This window comes from Xyrauchen texanus, chromosome 32 (genome assembly GCF_025860055.1).
Source record: "Xyrauchen texanus isolate HMW12.3.18 chromosome 32, RBS_HiC_50CHRs, whole genome shotgun sequence".
NCBI lineage: Eukaryota > Metazoa > Chordata > Actinopteri > Cypriniformes > Catostomidae > Xyrauchen > Xyrauchen texanus.
In genome coordinates, this window is record NC_068307.1 from 31,441,157 (window position 1) to 31,463,793 (window position 22,637).

The 22,637-nt window shown below is 37.9% G+C and overlaps 1 protein-coding gene across 1 annotated transcript in view; it reads right to left on the bottom strand.

Annotated features, from left to right (window-relative positions):
• LOC127625863 (tudor domain-containing protein 3-like) overlaps nt 1-22,637 on the bottom strand; it is a 636,076-nt gene that overhangs the window by 564,346 nt on the left and 49,093 nt on the right. The gene's annotated exons all lie outside the window — the stretch shown is intronic.

Genomic DNA, 22,637 nt, shown 5'->3' on the forward strand with positions numbered 1-22,637 from the left:
AGTGTGTGCTTAGCTTGTCATCACTTGAAGAACTTCATTCACCTGTCCAAAACAGACGAGTGTAGCATATCCACTTGCCAATTCTTTTATTCCGAAAAACCAGTTGGGTTTCATTTTTCCCTTTCTCTCTCTGGAACACACTGAAACACTCTTTTACTCACAATGGAAACCAGTCATTTAAAACCACGGGGATCTGTAAGAGAGATAATATATCAAGGTTTTGCAGTGCACAGGTTGCGAGCAGGGCCTGCCGACTGGGGTCAGGTTCACTGGTTAAGCTGCTTACGCCACCAGCAACATGTGTTCAGAATTTGTCAACATTTCAATCGGCAGGTCAAGTTCAAATGTTGCATCCTCCACAGCAATCTTGGAAGGTCCAGATAAAACTTTACTTAATGTAATATAGTCAAATGAATGTGTTATGGTAATGAGAAGAATCTTTGAAAACAATGGGAATAGCATTGAAGTGCTAGCGCAATGTTTTGAAGTTGACATTGTAAAAACTGAAACTTGAAAGTTGTTTACTTGCAGTGTAGATAGCTTCTTTGATTATAATGGGAGTGTTCTAGTTTCTTGTCAAGTGTTCTTACCTAGAGTCCTTCAATGTAAGTCTACAGGATTTTGGTTCAAATCATTAAACCTAAGGGATGAGCAGCAGTAGCTTGCCTTAGCGATCACCAGCATTATATTGTTGATTGAACATCAAACAGATTGGACTAAATAGATTAAAACAACACATTTATTAAATCTTATTTGTCTTTTTGACAATCACAGTTTGTACAACGGCTTTGTTTAACATAGTAATCTCTCAAATAGTCAGTATGACATATTAGGTAAGAACGAGTCAGCGGTGCAGGAGAATACAAATGTTTTTTTCTCAATCCTTCATTTACTCAATACATTCACCTCCGTCATTGGGTACAATCGAGACATTTTTAATCACAGCTTTCTTTTGTGTTGATTTCTTATGTCACTTTATAAGTGTTATCACCCCTACAGCGTACAATCAGCTTTCCTCGCTGCTTGCCCCCCGGCCAGGCGGTATTGTGCCTCTCGTGGCCCTTCACCCTTCACAACAGAAACATTAGCCTGCAGATATCCGGCCTGATTGCGCTCGCTGTTGTGATGGAGACCTCTGAGAGTCACCCAAAAAAGTGTCAGATTATTAAAACACAGTCATCCACTTCCTGTTACAGCTCTCCTGTCTTATTGCTGCTTGGAGTGTGGAGAACATCTAGCTACCAAAATAGACTGTTCAAATTTAATTATGATTCTTTTGACTGCTGCTCTTGTAGCGTTTAAATTATTAGTGCTTGCTAAGGCAGGCATTACTTTTACTACTTTTACTAAGGGCTAGGGACTTGAACAGACCCCTAATTATTAAAGCTGAAATATGTTACTTTTTCGAAGTTACAATACTTTCTCCAGTCCCTGAGACAACATACACTCACTGAGAACTTTATTAGGAACACTATGGTGCACATGGTCTTCTGCTTTTGTAGCCCATCCACCTCAAGGTTCGACATGTTGAGCATTCTGAGATGCTATTCTGCTCACTACAATTGTAGAGAGTGGTTATCTGAGTTACCATAGACTTTCTGTCAGCTCGCACCAGTCTGGCCATTCTCCTTTGAAGTCTCACATCAACAAGATGGGGTTTTTTATGGCAAAATTCTGAGTAAATTCTAGAGACTGTTACATGAAAATCCCAGGAGATCAGCAGTTACAGAAATACTCAAACCAGCCCATCCGGCACCAACAATCATGCCATGTTCCAAATCACGGACATCTAATTTTTTCCACACGCAATGATGATTGATGTGAACATTAACTGAAGCTCCTGACCCATATCTGCATGATTTTAGGCACTGCACTGCTGCCACACGATTGGCTGATTAGATAAATCACATGAATAAGTAGATGTTCCTAATAAAGTGCTCAGTGAGTGTAATATCCAGAAATAACTTGAAAACTGTACACACAGTGCTTCTGCTGCACTGCTTCTGTTTGTTTGAGCGGCCTGTCCAATGATTGCTTGGGGCAGAATTATCAGATGGAGGGTGTATTCAGGAATTTCGGTTTGGTGACGCAGCAATTACCGTTCAGCTTTAAAGATAAAAAATGTACAATTTCTGTGCTACTAGCATCACGAAAAGGAAATATAAAGGAAAAATAATTACCATTTTCACAAAGCTTTCCCAAGCACTCCTGCCATCTTGGATTGGTTGGACAAAGAGATAGTCCCGTCCCAAACTCATCCCATTGGATGAGTCAATATTGCTGTATCAGACTGGTCGGAATGCTCAAACAGAGACACTAAAAAGTTTCAGCACTTTTGCGCGTGGTATTTCATGATACCTCTTGTTGTGGTAAGGCGTGCAATTACTTTTCTAAGGGATCGGATTTACCATTTTAATGGCGGACAATAAAACAAGCAAAAAAATCCCACCGACTTATTCTAAAGGAGTCATATCTAAAGACCAGGATGCCATGGACATAGTGTGGGTTCTTTTGATTTGGGCCAGTAAACAAACACTTAGCAACCATCCAGAACTCCCCAGTAACTGCATAGCAACGCAAAACACAATCAAACATCACTCACATTTTCTTTAGAAAATGTAACACACTTATATACCGGTAATTTCCAATGAGCTTGGCTTGGGTGCTATCACTAGTGTTCATCATATATGTGTTTCTCGAAAACCCTACCTGCATGTTTGTGCTGCGTTTGGTAATGACTCTTGACACAGTGTTCCAAATAACATGATAACTGTCTATTTTGTAGATGAAAGGCAATTCAAATGATTCTATGCTGTTGGATCGTGCACACGGCCGCAGATTTTCTTTTCTGATTGTGAGGTGTGACTTGTCGAGACCAAAGTGTCGCGGCTTGTTGTAGTGAGGCGTGCAGTTACTTTTCTAAGAGATCAGATTTACGGTAGACAAAGCAAAAACAAATCACACCGACTTATATTTAAGGAGCCAGGATGTCATAAGACCCTGTCCCATTGCAGGAACTAAAGAGTGGTGGTGGCGAAGTGAGCTAAAGCACATAACTAGTCATCAGAAGTAATCAGAAGGTCGCTGTTTCAATCCACACGGCCACCGTCATTGAGCAAGGCACTTAAATCCAGGTTGCTCCAGGGGGATTGTCCCTGTAATAAGTGCTCTGTAAGTCGCTTTGGATAAAAGCGTCTGCCAAATGCATAAATGTAAATGTACTAGTACTTTTTGTTGTTTTCGCATTTGAGGTACTATAGCTCCTCTTAGCCATTTAGAGAGATATTTTTAGCTCCTACTCAAGGGTAGGTACGTTTTAAGAGAAGAGGTACTGTGGGTGGTTCTTCTACCTCTGATAGGTCAAACACATGAGAAGTACAAAGCAATGAGATACTCGGAGTCGGCAGCCGACATGACATGAGTAAATAAACTTGTAGCTGCTAGCATGCTACTCAAAGGATTGCGCCAAGTTTCCAGTTAAGTTAATTGAAATAACATAAAACCAAAACAAAGTATCAAAAGAGTATCGCCTGTTTCACATATTATGTGTGTGCAAAGGGTGAGCAGAGCTGCTGCATGACTTCAACGGGAGACGCTTTAAGTTTTCATCACAGCTCCAAGCTGGGAGACCAGCTTAAACCAGCTAGTCATACCAGCTCATGCTGGTCAAGCTGGTTTTTGGAACATGGTAGCTGGTTGACCAGCTCATGAACAACTTGGACCAGCTACCATTTTCCAAAACAGCTTGAGCTGGATTTTCGGTGAAATAATTCCAGGTTTAGGTTAAAATTGAATTTGCTGTGGTCAAACTTTCTTTGAGCCCTTGGCTTAAATTATCATTGTGTCTCAAGTTCTCAGTGTGTCTGAAAATGTTGGTCATGTAAGAAATTGTGTTTTTAAATGTTCCTCGGACACCGTAGCCTCTCGTTTGTTGAAAACATATTTTTGCGAGGGACATAAAAAATGACAGTGTAAATGGATTGTCCATATTTTTTATTCAAGATTGTAATATAGGATTACAGGCTCGCTAATGTCACCAGTTGTGTTGCATTTAGGTAGGTATTCCAGGTATTCCAATCAATTCCTTTTAAAAATCCCAGATAAGCTACAGCTGTATTTCTGGATAATTATTCAGCACAGCTACACATTTTCTGATGGGGTATTTACACGTGACATTAGTGTGTAATTGCATTGAGTTTACACACCCATCTCTGGGATCTCTACAGACATCCCTTATCCCGTGCAAATCGAAAGTAAACATTACTTCCGCAGTAATAATGAATCTACAGTCAGACATATGTCCGGAAAACTAATCACATCCAAACAGGGCTTTCCTTAATATCACCATCTACTTTGGATATGGTAAATGCATTCAGTCCGAATAGAAACTGATAAAAGGTATCCCCTCTTGACATTTTTGTACCCTTCTCCTAACCTGTGCCTTTTCCAAAGTTTTACCTATTGAAAGCACCTTTCCAACAAAGGTGAATTATTGCAACAATTACCGTGCACTACCAGTAATGGAATATCCCAATTGAATAGCTTTAATGTCCGGTTGGGGCCATTAGACCTAGAAGAAAACTTTATTATATGATCATTGTTTTTTAAAATTGAGTGTAATTCTATAACATTATTCTTTCTGTCATATTACCCTGGAATCAGTTTTTAAAAATGAATAACTACAGCTGTGAGGGGGTTTATATCACAGCTGCTGAGAAGTGACAGTCAATTTGGCATCTTCTCCCATCTGTCTTAATCCACCGCTCTCTATATTTCAACTCTTCTGGAAAGTCATTCAAATGTAATAAGTGGATTTTTTTTATTTTGTTCTTGGAGCAAATGGATAAGATAAAATAATATGTGCTGCGATCTCCCGTTCACTGCTGTCGAAGTTTACCCTGCAAACCTTTACTTCTATGTTCCAAAACCCGGAGCGTGAAAAAGGTCTGTTAGGTCTATATTAGGCATGTGATCTGACAGGTGATTGGCTGCACCTGAGCAAGTTTATAATGGTTACTCTTTGGGGGCTGATCACTTTTCTAAACCAGGTATTTTATCAATGAATGTTTTTAAGAATTGTTCAGATCTTTTTTTTTTTTTTACATGTTATTTTCACTTTGGTGTTGAAGGTTATAATGTGTAAATACAGCTGGAAATTGTTAGATTTAATTTATTTACATTTCCAGGGTGTAATGTGACAAATATATAGGCACGGTATGTGGGAAAGGGGCTAAAGAGAGTTCTATCGGGAAGACACGCAGGCTTGAGTGAAGTTTAAGATGCCATTTATTTGATAAATGTAAAACAATAAGTAGGCCCCGTCCGGTGGTCCGAGGGAGTTGTACCCAGAACCGTCGTGTCCGAGATAGGAGGCAGGGGCGAGGAGCCTACCCCCATGCGGTACAGGGCTCAACTGGTGGTGGTGGGGGGTGGAGGTTGCCTGTGTTAGCACACTGAAACAGCAATGTGATAGATTGTGAGCAGACTTATAAAGCAATGGCTTACATGCGATTGGCTGGGAATTACCCAGCTAATGATGTGACGTACACCTGCTAGTCTTCCCGCTAGAACTACGCTGCACTTCCATTTCTTTTGACTTGGGATCAAACACTTGGTGACCACCCAGAACACCCCACAAACAGCATAGAAATGCAATTTAATGTCATTTAATTTGTTATAAATGGTGCTCAGTCATCACACTGATATAAGTTTCACTAAAGTTTATCGTAAATGTTTTTCTTAAAAACACGTTCGACTCTTGACATTGTGTATCATTCCAAATAACTATATAACCAACTACTTTGTAGATGAAAGGCAATTCAAATGACTCAATGCTGCTGTATCATGCACACCACCGCAGATTTTCTTTTCAGATGGTGAGGTGTGATTTTGTGCCACAATGTGGTAAGATCACAACCAGAGTCAAATGAGTGTGCAAAGCAGCACAGCTCACTGCATAGAAATGAGAAATTATGTCTAAAGTTACAGGTCCATTTCAATCGATCAATCACTTTGACACTATTTTAAAATAAAAGGCTTGCAAATGGGAACTATAAATCATCTTGCTATATTTTATCGATTTTTATGGAGTTCATTCACTACATTGTTTACCCCTACATGGCACATTCACTTAAAAAGTATGGTGGCCGCATTGTCTCAATGCTCATTTGCATAAAATTAAAATCTGCCCAGCTTTGCTCCATTGAAAATGTTTCGTCATATTTTATATTGTATTTCATTATCAAGTATTGTTGTAACATCATGTACAAAGAATACAATTTAAAAAACAATTCATAAGTCCTCGAGCGTTTTGCCACTTCAATCCGGGACGTCTTCCTTTCGGCCATCATTTTGGATGTCCTGGCTAATGCAGGACCGCTGGCTACCACATGTATAGTCCATCACATTAACTGCAGACATGTTCCACTAACATTTGACAACCACAAAGTGTCCAAATACTATTTGTCATCATTCTGAACAGAATATATATTGTTTTTATCATCAAATTAAACCAAAAATATTTTACTTGCAAAGTGAGCTATTTGTATCTTTCTTCAAAATAAAGACAGTTGCTTTAATATATTTTGTTCATATCTAATGCAATGACATTTACATTTGTAAGTGCTGGATTCTGGGGACTTTAGCACATAAATTAGCACTTAAACCTCAGTTAACCCCGCCTGACCTCTAGCAAAAGTGCAAACACAGAAATTACATTCTGTGCGCTGTTCTTGGAGTTCACCCAAGCTTGTAATGAGGAGATATCTCCACAAACATGATGTCTGTTCTGATATTCTTGGCTCGCTGGGGTCTGAAAAAGGAAATTGAAAACATTTCTATTTTTTACAGAATCGCAGTTATAACCATTCATTTGGGGATTTGAAGTTTGGCTGAGCAACCTTTCCAGGGCGTTTTGCCCTGTTGTGTTAAGACAAGCACAGTATATCCTGTACTGCGACAGCTTGAATTTGTGCCATTCTGTTTCTCTGGAAAGTGCTAGATCTGAAATTACGTTCAATTATTAATCTTGTAGACAGCAAGTAATTACTATCAGTCATGGGCTGATCCCATTTCCAGATTGCCTTTATAGTTCCTCCTATGCTTTGAATCCAACCAAACGTGGGCACACAATGCAGCTCAGGTTTGGGTTTCACAGTCACGGAGTGCGCTGTGGTCCCCGCTACGCCGTTATGACACAAGATCCACCTTCATCATCTCGCTGCCGTCCCCCGCGCTTCAATAATGCATTCAGATATTATTCTCCCCCCAAAAATCTCAGCCTTTGATCTAATAGGTCTTTCAGGCCTGTGATGCAATAGAAAATAATCCAGTCCAAGTCTTTTGATCCTTGCTTGGATTATGTTGCTTATTTCTTTTCCGTTTCCCACCCCATTTCACTTAATATCTCACTCTCCCTCAGTATATGTAATATATTGGGCTTATTCGGGAACTGGGACAAAAACCCAAAACGCTTTAGAGTGCAACTGTGACCACACATTTGTGACCGCCAGACTTGGTTTCAGAAGTATTTTTCCCATTCATTTTATAGATTACTTCGATATATGCAAATATTTAAGTAGTTTGAGAGTGTTCGGAGAGCAATTCCATTGCATCATTCATGGGCGATCGCTGCAGAGCTCTTTTGCTGCACTTTGTGTGTGTTGTGATTCTCTAGTGCTGTTAACACTGAATGACGTGGACTCGCTTCTCATCAACTAACTGGCTCATATTGCTCACAAAAATGGTCTTTTGCCTCCACTTCCTGGCTAAAATATGTAATGTCCCAAAATTAAATATAAAGAGAAAGATGGCTCTTAACACATTTGCACTGCACTTACACTTTAGTTTAGAACGGCACAAACACAAGCAGAGTGATACACACAAGTGAAGCGTCTGAGTGCTGATGCTGTCAGTCCATCGGTGCTCATGGAACGTCTCTCGTCCAATCAGATTCGAGGACCGGTAAAAACTGTTGTATATCAGTGATTAACAACCTCTGTGATCACGGCAGGTCTCTTTAAAGGTGTATAACCTCCTGAGACCATAGTTTGACATCTGTGCGCATTGCCATTTCCCTTTTTGATTTGTAACTAGTAGCACCTATTAAACATGCAAAAAAAATAAACTTTTTAGAGAAAATAAGTATACTAAAAATGGATGTCCTCATATGTGGACAGCAGGACTAAGTTGTGAAATTTTATATAAAGCTAAACTATAGAAAGTCAACTTTTTAATCAAATGATCATGTTTCTATGAGTGTTGTTTACTCATGTTTTTAAGATGTTACAATATTACAGTTGATTTTCTGTAAAGCTGCTTTGGAACAATGTGTATTGGGAAAAGCACAAAAAAGAACTATACAAACACAATTTGACTTTTGTGTTTCAAAGTTTTTTCTACTTTGGCAACAAAGTCTCAATGTTCCCTCTTTGCACTGTCAAAAAAAAAAAACAAGTGATAGCCAGTGCTGAAGCATTTTACCAATCAAAAATTAGCATAATTCATTCTGATTCAAGGTAATGGCCGACATCGTCCAATCACTGACAGCCATGTTAAAATAAAATGATACATTATAAATTGTGAATCTATGTACTGATTATTATTGTCCCATGTGTGTCAAACATGCACTTGGCTTTGTAGGAAAGATATAAGATGCTCCCTATTAAGTGAATGACTTAACCTCCAGTGTGCTGTCTGTCCACACTGGTCTCAGAACAGTTCGAAATGCACCTTATTTTCATCCTAACTCCATATAAAGCCTAAGAAAGCAACATTTTCAGCCTTTGGATGAACTTATTTATTCTCAATGTGATTTTCAATGCACAGTGAAAAAGATTTCTAAGGGAAATTGAGTCCTATATTCCTCCTAAGTAGTCATTGTGTTTAACAGCCTGTCGTTTCCTGATAAATCGATAAAGTTTTTTTTAAAGAGTATATCGGATGAAACTAGAGAATCTTTCGACTCAAACAGGTTTCAATGTAAAAACGTAAAACTTTCTACCAAAGACAAACTCCGCTGAGATCGGATTGTCACATGACTCTATGCGTCAAAAGTTGAACCCTTTACTGACAGCACAGATTCTCCTGAACTGAGATCAGTCAGTTTAAATTAAATACAATTATGCAGAGCGTATAGCGAAGACAAAATACAATGTCCACGCAGAAGGACACAGGGCCGCCCGCATGAGGAAAATGGAAAAAATGTTGACATACAGAACAAGACTGTTGCACTCTATACCGGTTTCCATGGTAACATCAGCTTCAGTGATTGGTGGATCTCACAAAACAATTGTAGGTAGCCAGTTCTTCACCAAAACTTCAGCAATTTCTTAAAAATGAAGTTGAAATAACTTCGACAGATGCATAAACTATTATTTAACAACCTCGGAGCTCATAGTAGGTCTGTCTTGAAAGGTTTATGCATGATATAGTGGGATATTTTCAGTCAGCTGCCCATTTTGTCAGTGCCACTCACCCTGCTCAACAGTTCCACATTGTTTTGTTTAGTTAGTCAAGCCAAGCTTTGTTATCTATTCACCATTGTTTATTGTCTGAGAAATCAATAGATATCATTAAAGTTTGTGAAGCTGGTAGAATTCTATGGTCTGCAATAATTAGCAAGGGCGGTTGTGCTATTTATATAGGGACCACAAAGGTTTGGACACTCCTGACTGAATCTATATTACTCATGGACAAATAAACACAGATAGTTTGGAGTGGATAGTGATGGAAAACCAGCCAAAAAGTGTCATACATGGGAACATCTTCAGTACAAATCCTCTCAGGATCAGTTTAATGAAGTTGCTTGAGAGAATGAACTGAGTGTGAAGAGCTGGAATCTAGACAAAGGGTGGTGACTTTCAAGAAGCTCATTTAAATAATTTGATCTGATTAGCATTTTTTGGCACTGCATAATTCCTATACCTCCATTTGTATTGCTTCATAGTTGACTTTACTCATTTAAAAAAAATTATAAACAGTAATAATTATCAATATCACACAAGCAAGAGTGCGCCAAAAGAGCTCTGCATTGACCGCCATGAACATAAATGAAGCAATAAAGTGAGTCTTCTCAAAATACTTAAATACTTATGTATATCTAAATATTTTGCAATATACTTTAAATATATTGATTCTATACTTATAAACAAAACTTTAACCTTGTGAGACCCCGCGTCCACATGCATGGACATTGTATTTTGGCTTCGCTATGCGCAACGCATAATTTAAATTAATTTAAACCGACTGATCTCAGTTTAGGAGTCTCTGTGCTGTCAGTAAAGGGAGTCATTTGACAAAACAACATGGCGGTGATCGCAGAGGAGTTTGTGTTTGGTTGAAACGCCAACAAAATTAAATCAGGTAAGAAACCTAATTAAGTTTTTACATTGAAACCAGAAACCAGTTTGAGTCTAAATATTACAGTCTCTAGTTTCATCCGATATGCCAGTTTTAAAATTTGAGCGATTTATTGCAAAACAGCACACTGTTAAATACAATGACCACATTCGTGGACTGTATGCTCAGTTTCAATTAAAATATCCAATATTCACTGTGCATTATCACATTTTGGATGTTAGGATGAAAATAAGGTGCATTTCTAACTGTTCTGAGACCAGTGCAGACAGATAGCACACTGGAGGTTAAGTCATTCACTAAATAGGGAGCAAGGGGGCATCCTATAGCTCTCTATGCAGTTAAGTGCGTTCACTCCTAAAATCTGATCACAAGTTCAGTTTCAGGCTGCAGACGATGTTTGGATCACTCAACATGTTTGACACACATGCGACAATGATCATCAGTACATAGATTCAACATTTATAATGGATCATTTTATTTGAACATGATTGACAGTGATTGGATGATGCTGGACATAATTAAATCAGAATTAATTATGCTAATTTCTGATGTAATGTCTGTAACATCTCAAAAACATGAACAACCAACACTCCTGGAAACATCATAAACTATTTGATGAAAAAAATCAGATTTTCTATAGCTTGATTTAAAAAAATGTCTATACTTAGTCTTACTGTCCACATTTGTGGACATCAAATTTTAGGAGAACTATTTGGTCAAAAAAAGTTGTTGTTGTTGTTGTTTCTTCTGGACTACTAGTCACAAATAACAGTAGTCACGCTCCGGTCTCAGGAGGTTAAATCAATAATTTCACATTATAAGTGCTCTCCCAGTGCTGTTATACTACGTAGATATCAGCTCTCTTGGAATGCCGTTTATCCAATTAGATTAGAGGACTAGAACTAACAAATGCACAATGTACTTGCACCAAGAAAGTTTCTTTTCAATCTTTCTGTTTATTTCTCACGCTGACTCCAGATTTGCAGCTTCTCATTTACACAACGTTTTCTGGGTTTCTGACACATTATTCACTGGTGCCAAATATTTTATCTTTCATTGAATCTCAAAGGATGCATACATTAGAGAGAAAAAGACGTGTGTTTAAAACACACTGACTGCCACACATACAGAACTCAAAAATTATAATCATGCTCTTAGACAACATAATGTGTATTTGTATTTTATTTTTTTTAATGCAGACAGACGTAGTATCAACATAGACTCATTTAATCTGCTGGCAGACGATTTCTCAGATACAAGACATAGTGACAATAGAAGCCCCCCTGCATAAACCCCTCTTAATGTGAAGTAACCCTCTCTGACCCATTTCTGTACTTCATTGTTGCCGCTCTCAGTCTACCCTTTACTGAACAAAGCGAGTCATTGCTGATCTTGTTGCTTTGCTTAAAGGAATGTTTTGGGATCATTACAAGTTCAGCTCTATGGACTGCATTTGTTGCATTTTGTCGATTAGCACATAAAATACATTTCTTTTTTTTTTCTTTTTCCCAGAATAATTTTTACACTAATGCACTTACAGTGAAAGCCTATGGAGGAAAGGCAATGCAATTGAGATAAACAATAAAATCACAGAAACTAAATGTCTGTGGCCTCTTTTCCAAATGCTAACTGGTTTATAAACATTACGTTTCAAATTAGATTATCTTACACATACTGTAACGGTGGTGATATACCAGCTGTGGTGTTGCCAAACCTCACTAAAGCAACCGGATCTGGAAAACCAAATCCAAAATAAGTGACCCATTTTAAAAGAAATACTTTTTAATATCCTTAATATTTCAAATGTCATAGCTGCAATTGTGATTGGACACACTTTATTGTGCAATGGAGACCATGATAAACCCATCCGAAATCAAAAGAGAAGTTCGTCCGCCAGGAAAAGTAGTCCCACTTATAAAAGATTGATTTAGATAACTTAACATCTTAAATAACGCACACTTTTTTTAATGTGGGAATTAATACAAGCACTATACATATCCGCCTTTAACCCCTCCAGTACACTTGCCACATAGACCTCCATTGTAAGTGCATTACTGTAAATGTGATTCTGTTTGGTTTTACAAACTGAGGGATTAGTCAAAATTATAGTCTGTTGTAATCAACACGTCACAGATGCCGTCCATAAAGCTTAATTCGTATTGAACCTGGAACATTCTCTGAACCTCTATACGCAGAAATCTGCATCTGTTGTGTCTGGAGCTTACGTGGAAAGCAAACAGTGGCTAATGTAAAAAATAAGTGGAGGTATAGCTGCGTTTGAGGGGGTCAGGGTGGCTGAATAGGGATTAAATGCCCCTGAATGTGAGATTTAGATTAACACTGCATTTGTGGTTCTAATGATGCGTGGAAATAAGCCTTCCACAGATAATACTGAGTCCAGACCAGAGGGTACAATGTCCCATGTGCTGCTACAGGTATAAGGCTCAAAGCATCTGTCGGATGTCATCAGACTCTCACAGTATGGCTTTAATGTACATTGCTCTGCGTGTGCAACATCACAGTTTAGAAAAAAGTGTAAAGGTGATGTGTAAAGAACTAGCCGCTAATTAGGGTTCATCGTGTACATTGTATTTGATTTTGGTCCTAAAGGCGAAGAACACAAACATTTTTATCAAAAGGATTTCGAGAGGAATATGTGTGTGATCCATTAGTATATCAAAATCTGACTTCAAATGAAACACTTTCATTACGAAACTTGCATTAGTCCTCTCTCTAATAACCCATGCAGAAATGACCACATCTGGTGTGCTGACCACAGAGACACATCAATCTAAAGGGCAGAATTTAAATCAAAGTTTTGCACTTTTAAGTCTTTTTCATTTTTCTCGCTGCATTCAGATTATTGCTGCACTTTCTTCCATTTTTAGGCCACACAGACAGAATGTGATTTGTAACGGTTCATTTGCTTGAGTGATGGCGTCTTCTAATGTTTTAATGTATAAAGGAGTTTAATACATGATATTATTACTTTTTATCTCATAATTCTGAATTTTATCTCATAATTTTGAATTTTATATAATAATTTTGAATTTTCGCTCATAATTTTGACTTTCTATTTCAAATTACGACTTTTTATCTCATAATTTAGATTTTTTTAATCTCAATTATGATTTAGCATTTTACAATTATGACTTTTAAATCTCAAAATTATGATTTTTTAATCTCATAATTAAGATTTAGTTTAATAAATGTTCATTTGTTTTCATAATTTTGATTTTTAGTTCATCATCATGACCATCTCATAATTATGACTTTTGTATCATAAAATTGACATTGCATGTAAATGTATCAATAATTTTTTCCTATGTGGTGGAAATGGGCTCCCGTACATATTAAACAGTAAAATCTATATAAAAAAATCATTTGAAAATTACCAAAATAAATGAAGGGTAAAAAGTTTCCAATTGGGTGTCAATGAAACCTTCATAAACAAAAAAGGAAAAAGTTTCGTTTTAATATACCGTATCTACATATATTTAAAAAAAACAAAAACAATTTTTACTCACATTTGACATTTGGCAAGTGTTGATTTTGGACCTTGCTTACATGTCAAAAGTTAAAACCTCAATAGCTCTCACACAATTGTGTCAGTATTCACTGGAAATGGCAGTCTGTTCTGAACACATGTCGTATGCCTTCAAAAGACTTGTTATATAGCGCATCAGACGTATGGACTACTTATATGATACTTTTATAATGCTTTTACGCTCAAGAGCATTGGTGTCCATATACATATCAGTACTGAACAACTCGACTTCTGGACTTATTCGACCGTTTTATCCTCATAGACAATCTTAAAGCTAAAAGACGCTTAACTGTTTTATTACTAATCATCTAGTCAGCTATCAGTGTCATGATGAAGCATCACACTTATAAACCCCGGACAGCAGGAAGACATTTCGAGCTGTGTGTTTATATCCTTTTAAGGGTTTTCCTCTTTTTCTCACTCTTGTGTGATGTGGCCACTCCGGAGCCCATAAGAGAGCTGATGGGGCATTTAGGCTTTTTCACCTCAGCCAATCAGATGCTTCCCTGAGAGAGTCAGGATCATGCACACGCTTGTGTGGTGACACGGTGGACAGCTGGCCGCAATGCATCAGTGGGTGGAATTAACGAGGAGTCCAGTCACAACGTGGGTCACTAATGCGATCTGAAGTCACAGAAGTCAGTGTGACCATATAAGGCCTGATTCATTTAAACCTGCTCACACAGTCAATTCTGAGAGTATCTGTATGTGTGAGAGAGAAGAGAAAAAGTGGAAAAAGTTTGATATCATTTTTCACAGCTTTTAAACGGTCAAATTAGACGGCCTGGAAAAAAGCTGTGACAGACAAATGAGAATTAAATTGTTAAAACTTTACAATAAGGTTGTATTTGTTAACATTAGTTCATACATTTGGTGTTGTGAACTAACCATGAATAATCATTTTGCATCATTTATTATTTTATAATTAAATGCTTGGATGATTTATAATTACACTATTGTTCATCGTTTTTAATAATGCATTAACACACGTTAAGTTACACAAAATATTAATCCATAACAAATTGCTAATTACTTATCTTAAATTGTAATCAAATTACTGATTACTTAATGGAAAAGCAATTATATAACTAATTACTTTAGTTTTAAATTACTTTCTAAAACTTTTCACACTAAGGTTTTTGTTATTCTGCGCAATAAACTCAAAATAAAGTCTTATTTCCTCCTTGTTTATTGTTGTTGTGCCTTTAGCTGTCACAGAAACACAAATAAACATAGATACACCGATCAGCCATTACATTAAAACCACATGCCTAATATCGTGTTTGTCCCCCTCGTGCCGCCAAAACAGCTGACCCGTCGAGGCATGGACTCCACAAGACCTCTGAAGGTGTCCTGTGATGTCTGGCACTAAGACGTTAGCAGCAGATGCTTTAAATCCTGTAAATTGTGAAATTGTGAGGTGGGCCTCCATGGCCATCAGGGAATACTGTTGCCATGAAGGGGTGTACGTGGTCTGCAATGATCTTTAGATAGGTGGTACATGTCAAAGCAACATCCACATGAATGCCAGGACCCAAGGTTTGCCAGCAGAACATCGCCCAGATCATCACACTGACTCCGCCGTCCTGCCTTCTTCCCATGGTGCATCCTGCTGCCATCTCTTCCCCACCAGCCGTCCACATGATCTAAAAGAACATGATTCATCAGACCAGTCCACCATCTTGCATTGCTCCATGGTCCAGTTCTGATGCTCATGTGCCCATTGTAGGCGCTTTCAGCGGTGGTCACAGGGGTCAGCATGGGCACGCTGACCGGTCTGCGGCTACGCTGCCCCATATGCAGCAAGCTGCGATGCCCTGTGTGTTCTGACACCTTTCTATCATGGCCAGCAGTATGTTATTTTCAGCAATTTGTGCTACAGTAGCTCTCCTGTGGGATGGGTCCAGACGGGCTATCCTTCGCTCCCCTCACGCATCAGTGAGCCTTGGGCGCCCATGAACCTGTTGCCGGTTCACCGGTTGTCCTTCCTTGGACCACTTTTGGTAAGTACTAACCACTGTATAATGGGAACACGCCTCAAGACCTGCCGTTTTAGAGATGCTCTGACGCAGTCGTCTAGCCGTCACAATTTGGCCCGTCAAAGTCACTCAGATCCTTACGCTTGCCCAATTTTCCTGCTTCCAACACATGAAATTCGAGAACTGACTGTTCACTTGCTGCCTAATATATCCCACCCCTTGACAGGTGCCATTGTGACGAGATAATCGATGATATTCACTTCACCTATCAGTGTTGTTCTGATCAGTGTATGAACACGATTCATGTTTTAAATGTATTTTTCATGTCAAATATATTATTTTAGAAATATGTGTAATCCAAGTAGTGTGCATAAAAGTAATTAACTGTAATCTGATTTCACCAATTTGAATTGTAATGTTACACTACTTATTGTAAATTAGTTTTTACATTGTAGTTTGATTACACCAGACACTAAAGTTAATATGTATTACTACACATTTACATACAGCAAATAAGTACTTATAAATATAAAATATATTAAAATAACCCAAGATTAAAAAATGCTTAAAGTATTAACTATTGGGTTAACTAATGTTCATGTATATAACTTTGTTGAAAATGTTACCAAAATAGCAAACTGTCCATAGGTTTGAATATTTTCTGAAGAATAAATGAGTGGTTGCCCATGCAAAGATAGCCACTATAATGCTAGAGTGTTGGATGGTTGCCAAAGCGTTGCTTTGCCATTGCTAGAGTGTTCTGATTGGCTGTTAAGTGATTATTAGGGTGTTCTGGGTCAAAAGTCAAGAGTTATCCCCAAGTCTCTATGACATTCTGGTCTCTAGATGAGGCTTGTGTTTCCCCTTCAATGAAAGTCTAGAGGATTTTTTAGTGCAAGTCTTGTCACTTAGAAAAGTAAATGAGCATCTCTTCTCAACAAGCCACATCATTTGAGGTATCATTCATTTCTGTAGCACAAATGATGTGATATTATTTACGTGCAAAAGTTTAATACAAAGGGTTAGGGGATTGTTGAAATTAGGATTGACTTTGACATTTCGCCACACAAACTCGAGACACTTGAGCATTTTGAGTGCTTCAATATGGACCAGCTAGCAACCCTAGATGAAACCCCTAACTTTAAACATGAGCAATCGCAATAGTGATGCTAACCTTAGCAAACACAGACCATAAATATAGCTGTGCGCAGCAATTACGGAGACAAGCACGGCAACGGTAACTATGCAATATGATCAAGGAGGTTTAAAAGTAGAAAGTAGATTGACTTAAAAAGTAAGTAAAAACTGCTTATGTTTACCACTAGTTGGCGCTATCACTGAATTTACATGGTAGTATCAAGGCAAGGTCGTAATAATGCATGGAAAGTATTTTTGATATCTTTTCATCAAAATCAAAAATGCATTAAACGAGAAAAGTTTGGTCTAGCAAAAAGCTTTTTGTACATTTTTGCCAGCATTGTCTGAAGATGATACAACCCAAATTTTGGGAAGATCCGATGAACGCTGTAGGATGAGTTAGATAACATATATTTTCAGTTGAATTTAAAATTCAATGCAATTCATGCAATATTGGTATAATTGTACTCAGAATTATCAACGAATTTTAAGAGACCAGTCTCATAACAATATGCCAAAGTAATCCAAATTGATAAGCATTTTTAAACATTTCGTTATATTTTTTGACCACTAGGCCCCAAACCTTTCAGGTACCTTCAGGGCATTTTGCTGGTGAGACATACCAAGTTTTGCAAATATACGCCAATGTGTTCATAAAATACAGCACTTTATGACAAAATTAAAAATGGCTGATGTCCAATTTGTCCAACAAACAAAAATTTGTAATTTTTGGACTGTATGCCCCAAGAAATCCAAATTCCAAGAAGAGTCAAGTCTCATGATATTAGCAAAACTGGCCTTTTTTCATATTTCGTAAATAGTTGGTGGCGCTGTGCGGAAACTTCTCAGGTACCCTCAGGGCACGATGCCAATGATATCTGCCAAGTTTTGTTTCAATACGCTAAAGAGTGCCCAAGATATAGCTTCATGACCGAGACCGATTTTGTCAACTTTCTGTCAAATTCATAGACGCGTTGTTCGAGAACGGTTTGGTATGTGTGAAATGCATTCGACTTGGCATGAGCCAAGGAATCAGAGGAAAATGAGTAAAGGCAATTCAGTTCAAAAGTTATTAGCATAAACCTATGTGCAAATCTGAGCTATTGGTGGCGCTAGAGGGTTTGAGATTTGTCAATGTTTGTTAGTTTTTATAGATGCCCTGACGTACAACAGAGCTGACTAGAGGAAAAAGCCATCTTTAAGATGCTTGAGACTCTAAATTACAATAGTTCCCATTCTGTAAGAAGTTGAAAGCTTAGCTTGATTTTCTCCCTTGAAGCTCTCGAAGACTGACAGCCTGTCGCCACTAACATCATGCTCCATTTTAAGAGTGCAGAATGTCAGCTGTCAAAGCTCATGAATTTAAGCACTCTCAATCTGTGCTCGGTCAGGACTAATGGCTTAAAGTCTCTGACTATAGAGCTTTCAACTTGGCCCACCGACTCACTGCCTCTCTGTCGCCAAGGTGACTGGCCAATAGCAAGCCACACCGTCTGGTTTCTAACAATTCAACACGCCGGCTGACAGGAAGGGTGTTATTGACATGGGGGATTATTAAGAAAATCTTTGTGCAATCTTGAACCATCGAGAGCTACATGAAATCACCAAAAAACAAATAAACAATTGGAACGATTTACTCATGCAAGGCAAAAAGGCTTTACAAATACTTAATAATAATATTTAGATCAGAGGTGTTTTTACATTATATACGATCTTTATTTTTCCACATATAAATGGAAGAAAAAAAGTACAATTTAAATTAGCGAGAATTAAAACCTACTTTTGATACATTCAATATTCCCTGTACACTGTTTTATGCAATGCCATAACAGGCCAGCAATAAGTCTTATAGGTTATGCATTTTTAATCAGCTCCCATATCTAATGCTTTTAGAAGTCAGAATGAAAAAAAAAAACCACTTTGACATGAGATATTAGTTATAGATCTGAATCTGTACTTTAAATGAATAAAAACATGAAGTCATTTTATATAGAACCAACTCTATGACTTCAGAATGGACTGCTCTAAAACGTGACCGGTCCAATGTTTTGTCCATCCCTAGGGAAAAAGAACAATTACTTTTAAGCAGTTCTGCGGACACACTTTGACATTATTCACAAGTCCAGATAACAGGATTTGTAATTTTTTTGGGGTGGAATCACTCACGGAATTGTAATGGCAAAAAGTTGGACGATCAAGTGATGCACCTTCACATTCAGGAAGACCATGTTTAAGTGAATAGTTCACCCAAAAATGAAAATTCTGTCATCATTTAATCTCTCTCATGTCATTCTAAAACTGTATGATAGGTTACATTCACACTAATACGTTTTCGCTACGTTAGCTATGTTTCCACCTCTCATACACACTAGAACAGCATTTTTCTTCATCATTAATGAAGCGTTTTGGAAATGCTTTCCATTAACACACTTTGGAAAATGATGATAAGTTATTAGTGTGGATGTGGACTTACTTTCTTTTGTGGTACATTAAAGAATAAATAGGGACTGGAGCTTTCAATTTTCATTAAGGATCACAAACACCATAAATGTATCATAAACGTAGTCCATACGACTTGTGCGCTATATTACAAGTATTCTGAAGCCGCACGATAGCTTTATGCAGGAATGTTGAATTATGAATTGTATTCTGAAACATTTCGAAACACCACAATGCACAAAATCAGGTGTTTGCGTTCAGTTATTAGAGTATGTTTTGAGCCTGAAGGCTATGCAAGCTCAATTTTGTGCATTTCTGCATTCCAAAATGTGTCGGGTCCCAATTCCTAACACAAGGCTCCAAGCTTTTCAGGTACCTTCAGGGCATGTTGCCGGTAAGACATACCAAGTTTCATCAAGATACGCCAATGCATTCGTAAAATAAAGCATTTTACGACAAAATTCTAAATGGCTGATGCCCAATTTGGCTGACAAAGGAAAATTTAGAATTATTGGACTCTATCTGCCCAAAGAAATCCAATGAGACATGTCTCGTGATTTTAGGCCAAACTATTCAAAAGTTGTAAGCCAAGTTGGCTTTTTTCATATTTCGTAACCAGTAGGTGGTGCTATGCCTGTAGCCTCAGGGCATGATGCCTATGATATATGCCAAGGTTTGTTCAATATGATTAATCGTTGCCAAGATATAGCTTCACAACCTCTTTGGCGTACTTTCCGCCAATGTCATTGACACGTTGTACGAGAACATTTCGTTATACGTGAAATGCATTCGACTTGGCATGAGCGTTTTGTAGAATTTTGCTTTTAGGCCATTCAGTTAAAAAGTTATTAGCATAAACCTATGTGCAAATTTGAGCTATTGGTGGCGCTAGAAGGTTTGAGATTTGTCGATGTTTGTGAGGTTTTATTGATGCCCTGACGTACAACAGAGCTGACTAGAGGAAAAAGCCAGCTGCATTTTCAACATTGCCAAAAGGGGCGCTATAGTGGACATTAGTGTGAACTGTCCGCTTCTATGGCGAGTGTTTTTTCCCAAGTCAACTGCTGTCGTGACAGAGAAAAAGTTTGAAGATAATATTGCTGAGCAAGTCAATATATTTAAAGTTAGTTCCTGGAATAACAACACATTCAGTTGAATGGCACAGACATTTGAAGGTAACTCTATCGCCCCTGTTTGTACTGAGGTTTATTACATCCATAGTAACGCTCACATTTGCGTATGCGTACTTGCGTAAAGTATGTTTCTAGCCTTAATGAATGTCGGTTCACATGTCCATTTTACAAGGAGCAAATGATCTGGCAGCCTTTCAACATTCAGTGAATATATGGCTTCCCTTTTGTTATAAAGCCTAATAAGATGAGACTCGGAAACAGAATGGATAGGACGGAAGGGACTTTATAAAGAGTTAGCCAACAGGATGATTTCTGCCCTTGGACTGCATTAAACATTTAGTGAGAATACTAGTAGAGAATAAACAATGTTAATAGGAGGTTTCCAGTAGACATAATGCTTCTGTCAGAGCGCCAGGAGAGATTTATTTAAATAAAACCAGAGACAAGACGTTTATGGGAAGCTTGTTTAGCAGGATCTGAACTTCCTCTTTCCTGCATCAACACAGCCTTTTAGATGTTACGAAATGGCTTGGAACATGATCTGCAAAAGAGCAAAATTCACATAACACATATTATTCCCTCTGTCAAACATCAGTTGAATATTGGCACGGTATTTGCATATCGTAGTGAAAGTGTCTTCAGTTATGTCCTGAGTAACTGCATGAGTTTCTCTCACAAATATGAAATGAACCAACATATTCTCATGACAACTGGAAATAAATCATAGAAGATGGAGTAATTGTAAGATATCACACAACACGTCTCGTACCAATGGGTACGAATTTGATGGACCCACTTTATATTAGGTGTCCTTAACTACTATGTACTTGAGCATTTGATACAATGTACTTAGTATGTTGCATTTAAGTACTTACATCTGTAGTTACACTGTTTACCTTCCCCTGACCCTTACCGTAACCCCTAAACCTACCCGTTCCTCATCCTCAGTAGCAACTAATGTTAATCTTAGGAGAATTTTACAGAACAACATATAACTACACAATAAATATATTGTATTGTATGTATTTTAATGTAAGAACATAGTAAAGACACTTAATATAAAACGGGAATAAAAAAAAAAGTACAAAAGTATTGCATAACTGAATGACCCATGTAATACAATGACGTTCAGGACAGTCCGTATACTTTTGGGCCGGTGGGTAGGCCGCGAAACACGCAGAATGGGCCGCGTTTAGCTAAAATGAGCCGCCGCGTTATGCAGAACGACCATAAAACGGTGCCGCGATATGCAGAAAAGGACAGCGAGTTTTGGGCCAGTTGCCTGGGCTGATTTCGCTTCCCAGTCCAGCCCTGGTGTCAATAGACCTTGAGGAAATGTTTAGGTTTTGGTTCAACTTCCTGAGACCAGAGCGTGACTGCTGTGTGTATTTACCAGTTCCCTTTTTGATTTGTAACTAGAATCACCTAATTAACCACCAAAAATAAAATCTAGAGCAAATGGTTTTTCTTAATGTTTTCCTTCACCTTTCTAAATATGTATGTCCACATATGTGGACAGCCGGACTACGTTAATAATACCAAACTTTACATAGTCTGATTTATTTTTTTCATCAAATTGTTTATTATGTTTACAGGACTGTTGGTTGTTCAAGTTTTTGAGATGTTACAGACATTACATCAGAAATTAGCATAATTAATTCAGATTCAAAGTAATGTTCAGCATCATCCAATCACAGCCAACCATGTTAAAATAACATTTACGCATTATAAATTGTGAATCTATGAACTGATGATCATTGTCCCATGTGTGTCAAACATGTTGAGAGATCCAAACATCATCTGCAGCCGGAAACTGAACTTTAAATAGGACGTTTGGATTGAATGCACTTAACTGTATAGAGAGCTATAGGATGCTCCCTTGCTCCCTATGTAGTGAATGACTTAACATCCAGTGTGCTGTCTGTCTGCACTGGTCTCAGAACAGTTTGAAATGCATCTTATTTTCATCCTAACTCCATATAAAGCCTCTGAAAGCAACATTTTCCAGTTTTTGTATGAACTTATTAATTCAGAGTGATAATG